The following is a 7500-nucleotide window of genomic DNA, read 5'->3' on the forward strand; positions in this document are numbered from 1 at the left end:
GAAGACGGGCTGAAATGGCGCAATCTCGAAATAGTCTCAGAGAGAATAAAAACAGTGAGAGAAAAAAAACAAAACACAACAAGCATATGTCTAAATAATCTTAATATCGCGCTATACACTAAGCTGTAATTTCGCGACCTTGAAAACAAGCGCCGAGCGACAGAGGCAGATATTTCAATTGTGTCATTCAAAGAACTATATATCTGGAGATCCGCCTTCGCTGTTTAAGACGTGGGTGCGTGGGCGTGCGCGGGCGTGCGTTGTGCCACAGAAAAATCCTTGATGTAAAATGATGAAGCATAAATAATAATTGCTGTGTTGCGGGCCATCGTACCACTTATTTCGGTCTCTGTATTATCATAAATGTCAGTGAATATTAAATGGAAATAACTATATGAGCACAAGTGTCTGTTTCTGTGCAGTGCGAGAAGTAATTACTTTGTGGTAAATGCTCTAAAAAAACATGACGATGCAACCTCTCTTTCTCTCTCTATCTATCTTCTTATCTATCTTATTATCTATCTATATTATATATTATCTATCTATCTATCTATCTATCTATCTATTCTTCTCTTCTCTCTCTCTCTCTTTCTCTCCTCTCTTTTTTCTCTTCTCTCTCTCTTTTCCTCTTCTCTCTCTCTCTTTCTCTTCTCTCTTTTCTCTTTTCTCTTCTCGCGTCTCTCTTTTTCTCTTCTCTTCTCTTCTCTCTCTCTTTCTCTTTCTCTCTCTCTTTTTCTCTTCTCTCTCGTTCTCTTTCTCTCTCTCTCTCTCTCTCTCTTTCTCTCTCACTCTGTCTTTCTCTCTCTCTCTCTCTCTCTCTCTCTCTCTCCCTCTCTCTCTCTCTCTCTCTCTCTCTCTCTCTCCATCCACAATCCTTTTTATCAGCGCACTAATGAAAATCCTTATCTTAATCCGACGGGACAGCAATTAATTTCTTAGTCCTCCTAATTATGAAAAATGACCAAAAAAAAAATGTTTTATTATGTCTCTCTCTCTCTTTCTAAAGGAAATCGTATCTTTGACATTGGGATTCTCAATGTGGGATAAAACGCAAATTTAATCATCAATTTTATTACCTCTTATATTCACTTATAAAGACACATCTGTATAAAGAGAATCACAATCGCAACTATTGGGATAAAGTATTTTGATTTCTCTCTCTCTCTCTCTTTCTCTTTTCTACCCACCTCTCTCCTTCACGCTCTCTCTTTCTCTCTGTCTCTGTCTCTGTCTGTCTGTCTGTCTCTCTCTCTCTCTCTCCTTGCGTCTGTCTGTTTGGCTCTCTCTCTCTCTCTCTCTCTCTCTCTCTCTCTCTCTCTCTCTCTCTCTCTCTCTCTCTCTCTCTCTCTCTCTCTCTCTCTCTCTTCCAATCCCGTCTCTATCTCCCTTAATCTTCCTCTCACCCCGCCCTCCCTTCCTCTCTCCCTCCCTCCCCCATTCTCTCCCTGACAGCTGGATAAGATATGACACATCTTATCAGTCCTTATCTCTCTTATCGGTCCCTTCAAAGAAAACAGTCATGTGTCCGGATGTGCTCTCACGGCTTCAGCTCGGCTTTGGAGGGATGGCCGGTCATTGTTATTTTGACAATTTTATCATCATCGCTTTTACAATCATCGTGATCGTTACTGACTTTTTTATTATCATTTTTATTATCGTTGCTATTATTACTGATAATGTTATTATTATCATTATTGTTATCATTATCTTTATTATCATTGTTATTATTGTAATCATCATTATTAATATCATGATTACTATCGTTATCATCATTATTATCATTATTACTATCGTTATCATTGTGATTATCATTATTACTATCGTCATCATTATTATTATCATTATTACTACCGTTATCCTTATTATTATCATTATTACTATCGTAATCATTATTATTATCATAATTACTATCGTTATCATTAATATTACCATTACCATAATTGTCATTATCACTGTCCTATTACTATTGCTATTACCATTACAGCTAGCACAGTAATTATCATCACCATTACTTTTATAATAATGATTATTATCATTATTATAAGTATCATTACTATTAATATTACTCTTACCACCATCATTATCATCATCATTTTCCATTTTCATTATCACCACTCCCATTGTAGCTCTCATCATTATCACATTCCGTGTGCGTTTACGTGCAACACTATGGTTAGCGGGCGCACGTGTTAAGTTGTGTTGTGTCTGTTTGTTTGTGTGTGTCTGTTTATTTGTTTTTGTGTGTATGTCTTTGTTTGTTTGTTCGTGTGTGTGTCTGTTTGTTTGTTTGTTTATAAGTATGTCTTTGTTTGTTTGACCGCGTGTGTATGTGTCTGTTTGTTTGTTTGTTTGATTGATTGATTGATTGATTGTGTGTGTGTGTGTGTGTGTGTGTGTGTGTGTGTGTGTGTGTGTGTGTGTGTGTGTGTGTGTGTGTGTGTGTGTGTGTGTGTGTGTGTGTGTGTGTGTGTGTGTGTGTGTGTGTGTGTGTGTGTGTGTGTGTGTGTGTGTGCATACATGTGTGTATTTGTTTGTGTGTTTGTCTGTTTATGCGTTATGTACGTGTTTGTTTGTGTGTGTGCGTCCGCATAACTTTCCGCACAGTCCAGTACGTTCTGACACGAACGACCACGAAACCACGAACGGAAAGGCGCCACACTTTCTTGGCAACAACGGATTCCACTACACTTGTCACACACCGCGTCACCGGACAGATATAGATAAAAAAAAAAAAAAAAAAAAAAAAACGTATATACCCCCTCCTCTATACACAAATATAATCCCGAGAGTTCGTAGGTATGAGGAGGGGGGGAGGGGGTGTAGACCAGGGTGGGGGGGAGGGAGAGGGAGGAGTGATCAAGGGGCAAGGTGGGTTGACAGAGGGGAAGGGGAAGGGGGTAGGTAAGGGGAAGAAAGAGTAGACAAGGGAGTAGACCAAGGGAGGAAGAGGAGGGGGGAAGGAAAGGGGCGGGGCGGGTGAGGCGACGCATGCGCAGTGAGACGGAGCGAGACTGCGCAGAGAGCACGTCCGCGCGAGGGCAGGTCAGAGCGGAGACTGGGGGTGGCGTTCGAGGCTGCGGTACACACCCTGTGCTCACGTGACCTTGATGCTGCCCTCCCTGTCCCTGGCCGTGGGCCCCTCCCTCCCCTCCCTCCCCTCCCTCTTGCCTATTTCTCCCTTCCTCTCCCTCCCCTTTTCTTCCTCTCCCTCTCCCCTCTATTCCCCTTACCTATTTCTCCTTCCTCTCCCTCTCCCTCTATTCCCCTTTTCCTATTTCTCCCCTTCTCCCTTTATCCCCCTATATTTCCCTTTCCCTTGTTCTTGCTCTCCCTCCCTATCCCTTCGTCATCCTATCTCACCTTTTCCTCTTTCTTCTTCTCCTCTCTTTTCTTCCCCTTTCTCCCCTCCTCCCTCCATCTCCCGATTTCTCCCTCTCTCCGTTTTCTATCTCTATCCCTATTTCTCCCCCTTATTCTCCTTCCCTCCATCCTTCCACCCCCTCCCATTTTCATCCTCTTCCCTCCCCCTATCCTCCCCCCTCACCTCCCTTTTCCATCCACCTGTCTATTCCATTTATCCTCCTTATCCTCTGCTTTATCTCCGCTGCGTGTGTACTTTTTCTTAATCTGGATTGATGGAGGATTTACCCCCCCTCTTTATCCCCCCTCCCCCTCCCCCATTCACCTGGTCTATACCCATTTTTTTTTTCTTTACTTTCTCCTTTTTATGTGGTTTTTCTTTATTTTTTTTTCTTTCTCTCTGCTTGGGATGCCTGCGTTTGACTCCCTTTTCTCTGTCTGTTTGTCTGCATCTCTCTCTCTGTCTCATTCTACTTCTCTCTCTCACCCTCCCTTCTTCTCTCCCTACTTCCTTCTTCCTTCCTTCCCTCCACTTCCTCCCTCCTTTCTTCCTCCTCCTCCTCTTCCTCCTTCCCCCCTTCCTTCCCTCCTCTTCCTCCCCCTCCTTCCCTCCATCCTCTTCCTCCCCCCCTTCTTCCTTCCTTCCCTCCCTCCTTCCTTCCCTCCTCTTCCTCCCTTTTTCCTTCCTTCCCTCCTCTTCCTCCCTTTTCCTTCCTTCCCTCCTCTTTCCTCCCTTTTTCCTTCCTTCCCTCCTCTTCCTCCGTCCTTCCCCCCTCTCTTCGCCTTGCTCCCCCGCCTCCCCCCTCGTTCCCCAGACGCACCTTGCACTAAGCCTTGCATTTGTTTCCATATTTATACTACGCTCGGGGCCTCCTCCGCCCTCCGTGCCCCCCCTCCCCCTCTCTCTTCTCTCCCTCCTCCTCTCTCCCCTTCCCTCCCTCCTCCTCTCTCCCCTTCCCTCCCTCCTCCTCTCTCCCCTTCCCTCCCTCCCTCCTCCTCTCTTCCCCCTTCCCCCTCCTTCCTCCTTTCTCCCCCTCTCCCCTTCCCTCCGCCTCTCTTCCCCGTTCCCCTCCCTCCTCCTCTCTTCCCCTTCCCCTCGTTCCTCCTCTCTCCTCCTTCCCCCTCCCTCCTCCTCTCTCCCCCCCCCCTTCCTCTTCATTTTTTTTCTCTCTCGTACTCTTCTCTCTTCTGATAATTATGTCTTATCTTTTTCGTGTTCTTCCTTCTCTTCATCTTATCTCTTCCTGTTTCTCTTCCTCATTCGCCTGCTCTTCTTCCACTTCTTCCTACTCCTCTTCTACTTCCTCTTCCTTCCTCCCCCTTCTTCTCCCTTTTATTTTCCTCCTCCTCCTTATATTCCTCCTTCTCATCCTATCCTGACCTTGGCATTTGGCGCTAATGTTTTTGGAATCAGAAAAGAACAAGATATATATATGTCATAATCATATTTTCTTCTGTATATTCTTCTTTTCTTCTTTCTTTCTACTCTCTTTGTTTCTTCTTCATTTCTTTGTACGCGACCACATTTCTGTATCTCTTATCACTTTTTTTCTATATGTCTTCCGTTCTCACTTTCTCTTTGGTTCTCTCTTTTTCTCTTTATTCTTTCTTTCTGCTTTTGTTTCTTCTCTCACTTTCTTACTTTCTACCTTCTTCCTCCTCTCTTCCTCCTACGCCATCCCCTCCCTTCTCCTAGTGCGCTCGCTCCCCCCAAGCACCTCCTCCTGTTCCCTTTCCCTCTTCCCTCCCTCTCTCTCCTCTCTCTCTCTGTCTCTCTTCTCCCATTTTCCCTTTCTCTCTCCCATTTTCCCTTTCTCTCTCTCTCCCTCCCTCCCTCCCTCCCTCCCTCCCCTCCCTCCCTCCCTCCCCTCCCTCCCTCCCTCCCCTCCCTCCCTCCCTCCCTCCCTCCCTCCCTCCCTCCCTCCCTCCCCCTTCGGACGCCCCCAGCGTAGCGGTAGTCAAGGTGAAGACCAAAGGGTGGAACAGGAAATAAAGAAGGAAAAAAAAAGACAATTGCGAAAATCCAAGGAAAAAAAAGGGAAGAGGAAGAAGCAAATTAGATAATCATGCAAATAAGAAAGAACGAAATGGAAGATTAAGATGATTACGTAAATGATAATAATAATAAAGACGAGAGTGCCTCATGGTAACGAACTCTGGTCGAAAACAATACTTCCCTTTTCCTTGTTTTCAGTAAAAGCTTTTTATTTTTATGTCCCCATTTTTTCAACTTTTTTTTTCCCGACCTGTTTGTTCGCGCTCTAATCACCTTAGCCCCGAATGCGTGACTGGCGGGGGGTGGGGGTGGGGGGAGGTACATCTGTCTGTCTGGCTTGTGTCTGTCTGTCTGTCTGTCTGTCTACCTATTTGTTGTTCGTTTGCTTTTCTGTCTTTTTGTATTTTGTATTTTTGTCTGTCTGTGTTGATTGATGCATTTGTCTGTCTGTCTATGATTCTGTTTTTATTTCTGTCTGTTTGTCTGTCTGTCTATTATATTCATATATCGGGCCAACTATCTGCTGTCTATCTGTTCTTCTTCCTCTACATAACAACACCTATCAATTTATCTATCGATGTATGTCATTCACCATTTCCTATCGACCGCCCATTCTAGCTCTCAATACCTTATAAGGAATAGGGAAACGGCACAAACAAGGAAGAAGAGGCGAGAATGAGGAAGAGAGAGAGAGAGAGAGAACGGAGACGGCAAACACGAATGACCGTGAGATTTTGCATTGGGGAGGGGGGAGGGAGGGGAGGAGAGAGGAGGGGAGGGATGGAGGAGGATGGGAGGGAGGGAGGAGAGAGAAGGGGAGGGATGGGGAGGAGAAGGGTGGGGAGATGAGAGGATGGGAGGGGGAGGGAGTAAAGGAGAGAGAAGGGGAGGGCCAAAGGAGGGAGGGGAGGGTAAAAAAACTGGGTAAGGGTGGAGAGGGGAGAGAAGAGACGAGGAGGGGAGGGGAGGAGGAGGAGTGATATAAGAGAGGAAATAGGATTGAATGAAAGTCCGTGGAGGTGTTTTTTCTCCTGGTTCGTCCGTGCGTGCGTGTAAGGGTTACATCTTGGCATGCGTGTGTTTTGACCTTCTCTGTGTACATGTGCGCGCGCGTGTGTGTACGTACGCCTTTCTCTGCGTACGTTCCTCATCTCGCGCGTATAACCGTATAAACTCTACACATATCCAAGTATACCTACACACCCACCGCTCCCGTGGGCGTGCGACGAGAGGAACCAAGCAAGCGAAACCGAGACTCTGAGGGCGTGAGACTGACAGACATCCCCAAAAGGCGTGTCATAAGCAAGGCCATTATCTCTCCCGCTGCCAAAGGACATTATCGCAATATTACCTCGCTTATCAGTGTACGAGGTCCTTTAAAGAGCAGTGATTAAAAGCCTTATCTTATCGGAAGGCCTTCAGGTTTTTGCGTCTTTTTTTTTAAAGAGTTATAGAAGTTATATAGTAAATTGTTATTGAAAAATGATTTAATAAATATGTAAAAGAGTGTTATCATTTTGAATGTACAAATAATAGATACATGAATATTGATAATGATCATAACAATGACATATAAACAGTAAATAATATATAATGAATAGTAATTAAATAATAACAATAGCCATTTAGGGAAAAGGAAAAATGGAAGAGGAAGAAAGACGAGGAGAAAGAGAGAGAGAGAGAGAGAGAGAGAGAGAGAGAGAGAGAGAGAGAGAGAGAGAGAGAGAGAGAGAGAGAGAGAGAGAGAGAGAGAGAGAGAGAGAGAAAGATAGGAAGTGAGGTAAGTAGAGAGGGAAGGAAGGAAGGAAGGGGGAGAGGTGGAAAGATGAGGAGAGAAGAAGGGAGAGGAGGAAAAGGTAGCTAGATAGATAGACAGATAGATAAATAGAGAGAGAGAGAGGGAGGAGGGGCAGACGAATGGGCGGGGCTTGTTGACGTCACAGACCACGCTAGCCCAGTCACCTTGGCAGACCGGGGGGGGGTAAGGGTGGAGTGGGAGTGGGGGCACCGGCGGGTGGGAGGTAGGGGGTACGGGCGGAGGGGGAGCTACCTGGCACGATTTCAAGGTCACGCAGGTGCTTGTGGAGAGGGAGAGGAACAAAAGGGGGAAGAGAGAAAGAGAGGCAAAGGGAGGGAGGAATGTA

The 7500-nt window shown here is 45.4% G+C and overlaps 1 non-coding gene across 1 annotated transcript in view; it reads right to left on the minus strand.

Moving 5' to 3' along the window:
- Positions 1-3065, minus strand: part of LOC113828804 (uncharacterized) — a 16273-nt gene extending 13208 nt beyond the window's left edge. The window contains exon 1 of the transcript XR_011399169.1: positions 2989-3065. This is a non-coding gene — a transcript (uncharacterized protein). The remainder of the gene's footprint in view (positions 1-2988) is intronic.
- Between the last annotated feature and the right edge of the window lie 4435 nt (positions 3066-7500).

Source organism: Penaeus vannamei, chromosome 16 (genome assembly GCF_042767895.1).
Source record: "Penaeus vannamei isolate JL-2024 chromosome 16, ASM4276789v1, whole genome shotgun sequence".
NCBI lineage: Eukaryota > Metazoa > Arthropoda > Malacostraca > Decapoda > Penaeidae > Penaeus > Penaeus vannamei.